The sequence below is a fragment of the Amblyomma maculatum genome, chromosome 1 (assembly GCF_055883805.1).
Source record: "Amblyomma maculatum isolate TAMU_Amacu chromosome 1, ASM5588380v1, whole genome shotgun sequence".
NCBI lineage: Eukaryota > Metazoa > Arthropoda > Arachnida > Ixodida > Ixodidae > Amblyomma > Amblyomma maculatum.
This window is the reverse complement of record NC_139344.1, coordinates 115,561,260-115,569,253: the sequence shown is the minus strand read 5'-3', so window position 1 is coordinate 115,569,253 and position 7,994 is coordinate 115,561,260.

Below are 7,994 nucleotides of genomic sequence, written 5' to 3'. Positions count from 1 at the left end.
GGAGAAATGAAATCGGATCCCTTCCCATTGGGAGGCAGGGGGACACCGCAAGGGTCGGTATTATCGCCGTTCCTATTTAATCTCGCCTTGATCAAGATACCACCCAGGCTGCAAGGGATATCGGGACTTAAACATACATTTTATGCGGATGACATTACTCTTTGGGTAACAAGAGGCAGTGACGCACATTTGGAAGAAACTCTACAGCACGCGGTGGATATTGTTAAGGAGCTAGCAGGGGAAGCAGGACTCTCGTGCTCTCAGCCCAAGTCCGAGCTTTTTGTGCTGAGGGACAAACCAAGAGGGATACATGCGAGGCACTATGTGCCGCCACCGCCTCTAGAGGTCAAAGTGGGGGGCGTACCGGTCGCTGAGGTCCAAACGATCAGGATCCTGGGTATGTATCTGCAGACTAACAGGAAGAATAGCGAGTCCTTGTAAAGGCTTAAAAATACGGTCAATGCTACCGTGAGGCTAATCAGGAGAATTGCCAATCGTAAGAGAGGTGTCAAGGAAAACGACTTGTGTAAGCTGGTGCAGGTGTTTGTGCTCAGTAGAATAGTGTATGCGACTCCTTATTTGAAGTTGGACGCGACGGAAAAAGGCAAGGTGGAGGCTATGATTAGGCAGGCGTATAAAGCGGCCCTTGGGTTGCCTCACAATGCGTCTACCGAAAGGCTGATGGGATTAGGGGTGCACAACACCCTAGAAGAACTACGAGAGGCGCACTTGGTGATGCAGCTCGGTAGGCTTTCAAAAACAAAAGCAGGAAGGGACATATTGGAAAGGATCGGCATTGGAGTTGACGCTCCAGCTGGTGACACTAAAATTCAGATTAGGCGGGAAATGCACAAGGGCTTGTACATAAAACCTTTGCCCAAGAACATGCACCCAATACATCACGAGGACCGCAGGAAGGCAAGAGTCAAAGCTTTACATGTTAAGTACGGGAAGTACAACGGGGCAGTCTATGTAGATGTCGCCGAGTATAAGGACAAGGACGCATTTGCAATTGCGGTGGTGGACGGGCGGGGACGCTTGATCGCCTCTGGATCAGTCAAAACCCGCTCCCCAGAAACTGCAGAGGAAGCGGCGATAGCACTAGCTATTACTAGTAGTAATGCTGACTTGATCTTCAGCGATTCCAAAACAGCCATCCGAAATTTGGCGAGGGGCAGAATATCTGTCACAGCGGCGCGATTGCTGAATCGGGCCACGGAGCGAGGGACTACGGAGGCGGAAATTGTCTGGGTACCAGCACACTCTGGGAATCCTGGGAACGAGACGGCTCACATGAATGCTCGAGGTTTCGTCAGCCGAGTAGGTGAGCCGGACGTTCCGGGAAGGTCCACGAGAGATGGGCTGGCATCCTTTCATGACATTACTAATCATTTCAAACTTGAGCGGAGGATTTACCCACCCCCAGACAAGCAATTGAAGGCGCAGGAATGCGTCTGGCGACGATTGCAGACTAGATGTTTCTTCAACCCATACGTGTTGAGCAAAATCTACCCGGACATTCAGCCGGAGTGCGAATGGTGTCGGGAATTGGCAACCTACGACCACATATTATGGAGCTGTAGCATAGCACCGCCACCGGCGGATATTATGCGTGATCCTTCCCTCGAGCAGTGGGAGGCCGTGTTGGCCAGCTCAGACCCGGTCGTCCAGACCAGGGCCGTGGAGTGGGCCACCCAGGTCGCCGTCAGCCATGGGTTGATGGCCATTTAACACGGAATCATCCATACATGCTATCTGACGAAAATAAAAGTTTTTCCATCCATCCATCCACATCAATATAGTTTGTCTTAAAACCAACATGATGGCTGCTTGCCACAAGATGAAGAAAGTGTTGCACTATAAATCTGAGACACTGTTTCGATTTGTTTGCTCACTACACTTCTGTTACGAGGGCTTTTGATAAGTATGACAAAAATGCAAATTAAACACCTTTTTTTTGGGGGGTGGAGAGGGGGGGGGGACAAAAATCATGTTATTTCTCAACATGGTCACCTCTGATGACTATGCATTTATTTCATCACATTTACAGTGTTTTCACCTCCAATCAGAAAAAGGCATCATCATAGGCAGCACAAAAGAGCAGCAATTGTATGTGTCATTAAAGGAGTCAATTTGTGAGAAACTGTTGTGTTTTGGTGAAGGAGTACTTCCTTGTGTGTACCAGTTTGGGGCTTTTTCTTTTTTCACCTCTTTCAAACAAGAGATTGATAACATTGTATAATATGCTTCTCTTGATGTTTTGCCCTCCTTCAAGTAGTTCTTTGGCTGGCCCATAAAAAACAACGGCTCCCGTCTCTCCAGCTGACAGATTACAGCTTGCTGTCTATGGAGCGCTTTCGCCAGGTGTTATCTTTTGCTTCGGCTACTGCTTTTACCGAGACATGTTGTAGTGGTCACAAATCAGTAGAGAAATCTGTATGATTGCTGATTAAACAGCACGAAACCCTGCATGGAATTGATAAACTGCCCAACTACTGTGGTACCCACTGCCCACACATCCTTTTTGTTTTATTGCACAGTCTTCCATGCAGGATTTTGTGTGCTTTTTGTAGATTATTTATTCCTTTTAGGTCACACATATAGCTTTTTTGGATCATTGCAGTTCAGGTAGTAGTTGAAGTTGCCAAATAATCTTTTTGGTGCTTGGTTAGCAGGATGTAGGTTTTACTTTGCATCTTTGTTTTAAAATGCAGACCTTTGTGTATTCTAAGATTATGTAGCATGATATTGTTACGTTAGGCGATGCATGCTCTGATATGTGCATAAGAAGGAAAAAGAAGAATCTCTGTAGTTAGTGGCGAAGACGACGACGACGACGTTCCAATAGTGTCGGCTGGTGCCTGCAGGAAAGACTTGTGTGAAAGCCTTGTCTCCCGCCTCCGCTCTCTGCAACCTCAAGCTGAACTAACCCCCGTAACATCTTGGTGGAGGCGCTTTCAATTCCCTTGCCACAGCTCCTCGTATTTCCGCGCCAGAAATCAGGATTTGCGCAATGGACGCCATCTCCCCAAGCTCTCCCCACCGACTGCCACAGTAAGCATGGCATCCCAGGACACATCAACCGCTACGTAAACTCCACCTGTCCCCATGGTCTTAACCAAAATCCGCCATCCGCCTATTTTTAACGGCGAAGACAAGACGGATGTGGAAGATTGGCTCGATGAATACGAAAGGTGCAGCAAGAACAACCAGTGAGATGCTAGCATAATGCTTGCCAATATCATCATCTACCTAGCGGGAACGGCGAAGAAAAACAATGAAATCCTTCTGAAATAGCTACAAAATATGCAGCCGACATTTCACATCTAATTTCACACGTCCCAACAGCAGTGGGGCAACTGTGAACCACCTAAAAATCTAAAATTCACTAACAGAAAAGCTTGAAGGTTCTGTTAAAAGTTATTGGGGATTTTTCAGAACACCAATAAATCCAAAATGGGACTCTGCACAATTAACAGCACGGTTCCTCACAACAGGAACCAGCAAACAAGCTCAAGGGAAGGGAAGGGAGCTGGTGAAAATGAAAAAGGAAGGACAGAAGACAGGAGTTATTAAAACCCTTCAGAAGTCAAGCGGCATAAGCAGAAGTAGCCTGCCAGCCAGGTTTATGTAGAACTCGCGAAGGGCAGCAAGCATTCCGCAGTTGAAGACAATCTTTGTGGTAAGAAACCAGTGTTGGCAACAGTGAATGCATGAAAAAGTTCTACTTTCTCTACTGTCCAATGACAGAGAAGACATTCTGCATGATGCCAAGTGACCTACCTGTTGACTGCCAACACTAAAGTGAAAAGTACACATTCTCTATGCAATAGTCAGCAAAGTTCAGCCTGTTAATTTTTAAGCAGCAAACATCATATCTCCAAGACATGGTGCAGGGAACACTCCCATTTCCTGAAATGAGCATCAACGTGATGTGCAGCTCAAGCTTTCTCAGGCCTAACAATAAAATAGAAATGAGCACTGACAGCTCTAAGGGAAAAGGAGAAGTTTTTAATATTTTGAAATTGTAATTTCTGTGCTTGATTAACTTTGTCACAAAGTTCTATTACTACTGTATACATATGTGCAAAGTTTAAACAAGACGTAGAGAAAGTGCCTAAAGACAGCACTGTACAAGATACCAATATGTATATAAAAATTATGAGAAATGAATGTGCACATTTGTTCTTCAAATTGAGAAAAAAAAAAAAACACCAAAAAGTCGAATGCTTATTAACCATATTTGTTGTGATATTTCAAGCACAACTTGCTTCAAGCCTCACAATTATTTGCGACACGTCTGATTTCATGCATACGTGTTATCAAAACAATTACCATCACAAGCTCACAGTCCATTTAAGTTCATTGTTACGTATTGTTACGTGGCGGCAGGCCGATGAAAACAGAAGAACAGAGGACAGGGAAAAGATGTTCAATGACAGTGAGATGACGTTTTATGAATTGTTGACGGGCCTAGCCTGAGTGCTCCTGCCCGCGCCACTGCCCGCTTCTTCCTCCTTCCTCGTCCATACCAATATAAATATAGTATCAAAAACAATTGGTGCGGGTTGAATGGAGCATGAAGGTCAACAAAAACAGTAAGAACTATGCTGGAGTTTGTCTCACATGACATGAAACATTACCAATGATAATTGGTAGCCATTGTTGTGTAAAAGTGATAGCAAGCACCATCAATTTCATAAAACCACAGCAATATTCAGAGCATCAGGCCTGGCCAAAGCAGATGTTTAAATGGTAGTGACAGATGGCCCTACTTTCTACAAAGCATAAAAAGTAGTTAATACCATTTGTATTTGCACACCATAGGTGTGGCCATATATGTTACACATCTGTAGAGACCAGAAATAGACTAAAAAATACAAAGGCTCTACGCTTCAGACACTTTTGAGTAGTTAACGCAAACAACGGCAAAAAGTGTGCATTCACAAACTACTATGTACTGAAATAAAGAAATGATGCCAAATTTCCCACACTTCAAATTTACTTTAAAAAAGTTTCACATTGACTTATAGCAAATGTTTAAGGTATGTAGGTGTGCAGGACACATTTTGAGAATGTACATGCTCTATCAACTGGGAACATTACCAGGATCCCTTTTTTTTTTTTTTTTTGCCACTAAAACATTGCACTGGGTGTGCTTGAAGTGGTGGGAATATTGAAGGCCATTTTGAAGCAGTCTTTGTAACAAGAAAAATATAAATCTGTAGCAGCTTCCTAACATTTTATGCCAGGAATCCAATGTAGACTCGAAAAGTAAAGATGAAAATCTATAGTTCTTATTACAAAGATGCCTTTAGACTAGAAGCATGCAAACCCAGTACCGCACAGCACACAACACATAAAACAAGAAGGTAAGGAACACAAATAAAAATGAATAGAAAATAAAATGTGATATAACGAGTTCGACTGCAGAAACGAGTAATTCAGAATTTTCGGCTTCATTAACAGTAGACTACTGTTAAGATATACTCAGTTAGGGTGAAATTTCAGATTAAATGAGTGAGACTACTGTTTAGTTTCCTAAAAAGTCAACTCATGATGAACTGTTTCGCATGTACTGCAGTTAAAATGAACTTCGTCGTCACTGCAAACCATGATGATCCAGCACAAGCATTCACTGGGCATATGTGCGGCACTGTCTAGGAAAAGAATGGCTGAGGTTTAACCCTGATAGACCTAGTTACGCGAAGCGAAAGTGTGGTTTTGCTTTGGTTAGGCTTAGGTTCTGAATAGGCAGACATGGTTTGGCAGTGATTGAACTGCCAAACCTATGGAGTGCAGGATACTGTCAACTATAAGAAGGAACATGTGATGCTGCATTTGCCGCCAAAGGTCAAGGCAAATTTAGGTTAAAGGTCATGTGGTGGTACCATAAGGTTAAGCTATACAGCCACACTGTGACCTCTGGCTCATTGAAGGTCAAGCGGATGGACAGATTAACCTTGGCTGATACATGGCCTAGTGAAGCTTTTACTTAAAAGAAAAACCTAGGGGACACTTAAGCTCCATTTATAAGGGTATGACACGATAGCACTGAAAGGTTTCTCATTCCACTTTTCCAACTCAAATGAGCAACAAAAGTTGGCAGCTCCTCACAACTTTCTGACGTTATGCGGTCTGATGAAGTTGCACAAACCACCAAAAATTCAGTGCCTGGCCATGCCAATTATCACCTGCCAGTGCCAGCCAGTGGTTTTTTGCACACAACACTAATGGAAACAATGCTGATGCCAGATTTTCTGAGTAACGAGGCCTTTAACACCATTGCATTAATAGGTAACAAGCTTCTGCACAAGAATGCGAAGCCCACAAGATGGCTTCCACACACAATTGCTGACATCAGTGGGGAAGCTGTCTCGTGGAAGCACCTGTTCTTTGGCAGCTTTCTTACCACTGCAGAAAAGTTGGGGAAATATAGCGCTTGCGCTGGCGGAGGTCTGACATCGGCAGATTGTGCCCACTTGTTGACTTGGAGCTTGAAAACTCCAGAGCCGCATTTTATACTGACATGGCATCACAACCCGCATTACCGCGATGCAAAGAGGGCCAGGTATCAGAGCTATGTGTGGGTTGTAGTGAGAAAGATAAGGCAATGAAAAAAGAAAACTAGGTCACTGCCATTTTTAAGTAGGATAACATGAGCTGGTTGCATGCTTAAACTGTTCAGCTCACTTCATGTATAGTGCAATAAATGCTTCATGTGCAATTATTTTCTCTATAAAATTTTACTTGTTTTTATGTTAGATGTGTTTCGACGCACCTAGTCTGCTCACATATCATTTTTAAGGGTGTTTCTATGAAGCCAAGCTTCTTATCAGACAAACAAATTTTCTGGTCCCTTCAAATGAGTTTAAAACAGAGTCTACTATATTGCAAAGAAGCAACCCTTCAACATTGCTGAACGTATGTTCTGCCGTTAATACCTTCCTACTTACACAGCGCAGTATACATTAGCTAAATGGCTCCAAATGTGTTTGGTTTCCAAAGTGCAATACTGGTCCATAAGATAGAAGAAAGTGCAGAGAACGAAAACGAATGAACCAAGCTGGGTATGGTGATATAGGACACAATGCTTTGATGGCATGTTAGGTAATACATGCAGGGACTGGTGTCACAACTACACATTACAAGGATTCATAGCATGAACCAAAGCTATACACATACAAAAGGCGAAACAGCAGTAAAAACATAATAGAAAGAGACTTGGAAACAACTGAAAACATGAGAACAGAGGCAGGAGCAGGAATATGTGTGGAGGTTCCAAGTGCACAAGAACTGCCTTACTGCATAGAAAAAGTGCGACTGCCTGATAGCAACGACAGAACTTAGCTCAAAGGGCGAGGCAGAAGGCCATACAGGGTTATAGCAAGAAAAAAAAAAAACATTAACTCCTTGCCCTGGAGACCTCTGTAATGAAGATCCGATGCAATGCTATTATCTCTTTACACGTTTTGCACATAAAGGACGCTCATTAAAAGTAAGGGCCCAGACCAGGCAGTGGTGGGTGCATAGTTGGGCAATGTTCAGGCTCGACCTCACTGTCTGATATGATAGTCTGGTGGCACGCACATCACTGCACATGATGCGGTGCCACATGTCATGAGGCTGCGGGATTAAAAATTACTGAAACAAGGCTTCAGCTGGCCTGCCTGACTAGACAGTGGTAGTGAGAAATTATACAGGGGCAAGTGACCGGTACAATTAGCTCCCAGTGTGAGCTAACTGCATTATGCTAATAGTACTTTAAATGATTAGCACAGTGTAATCTGAAGAAACAAGAACACAAGACAAAACAGCAATGATGGGAGGTAGACACTGAAATCTGGCTTGCTCGAATGAGTGACCGAACTATGTGATTACCAGCCACCTTAACCCTTTTTGTACCATGTCCATTGAGCATGGGTCACCTATGACCTATAGGTATTAATGCGGCAGTATTAATAGCACCGTCCTCCAGAAAATCAAGTGTTGTC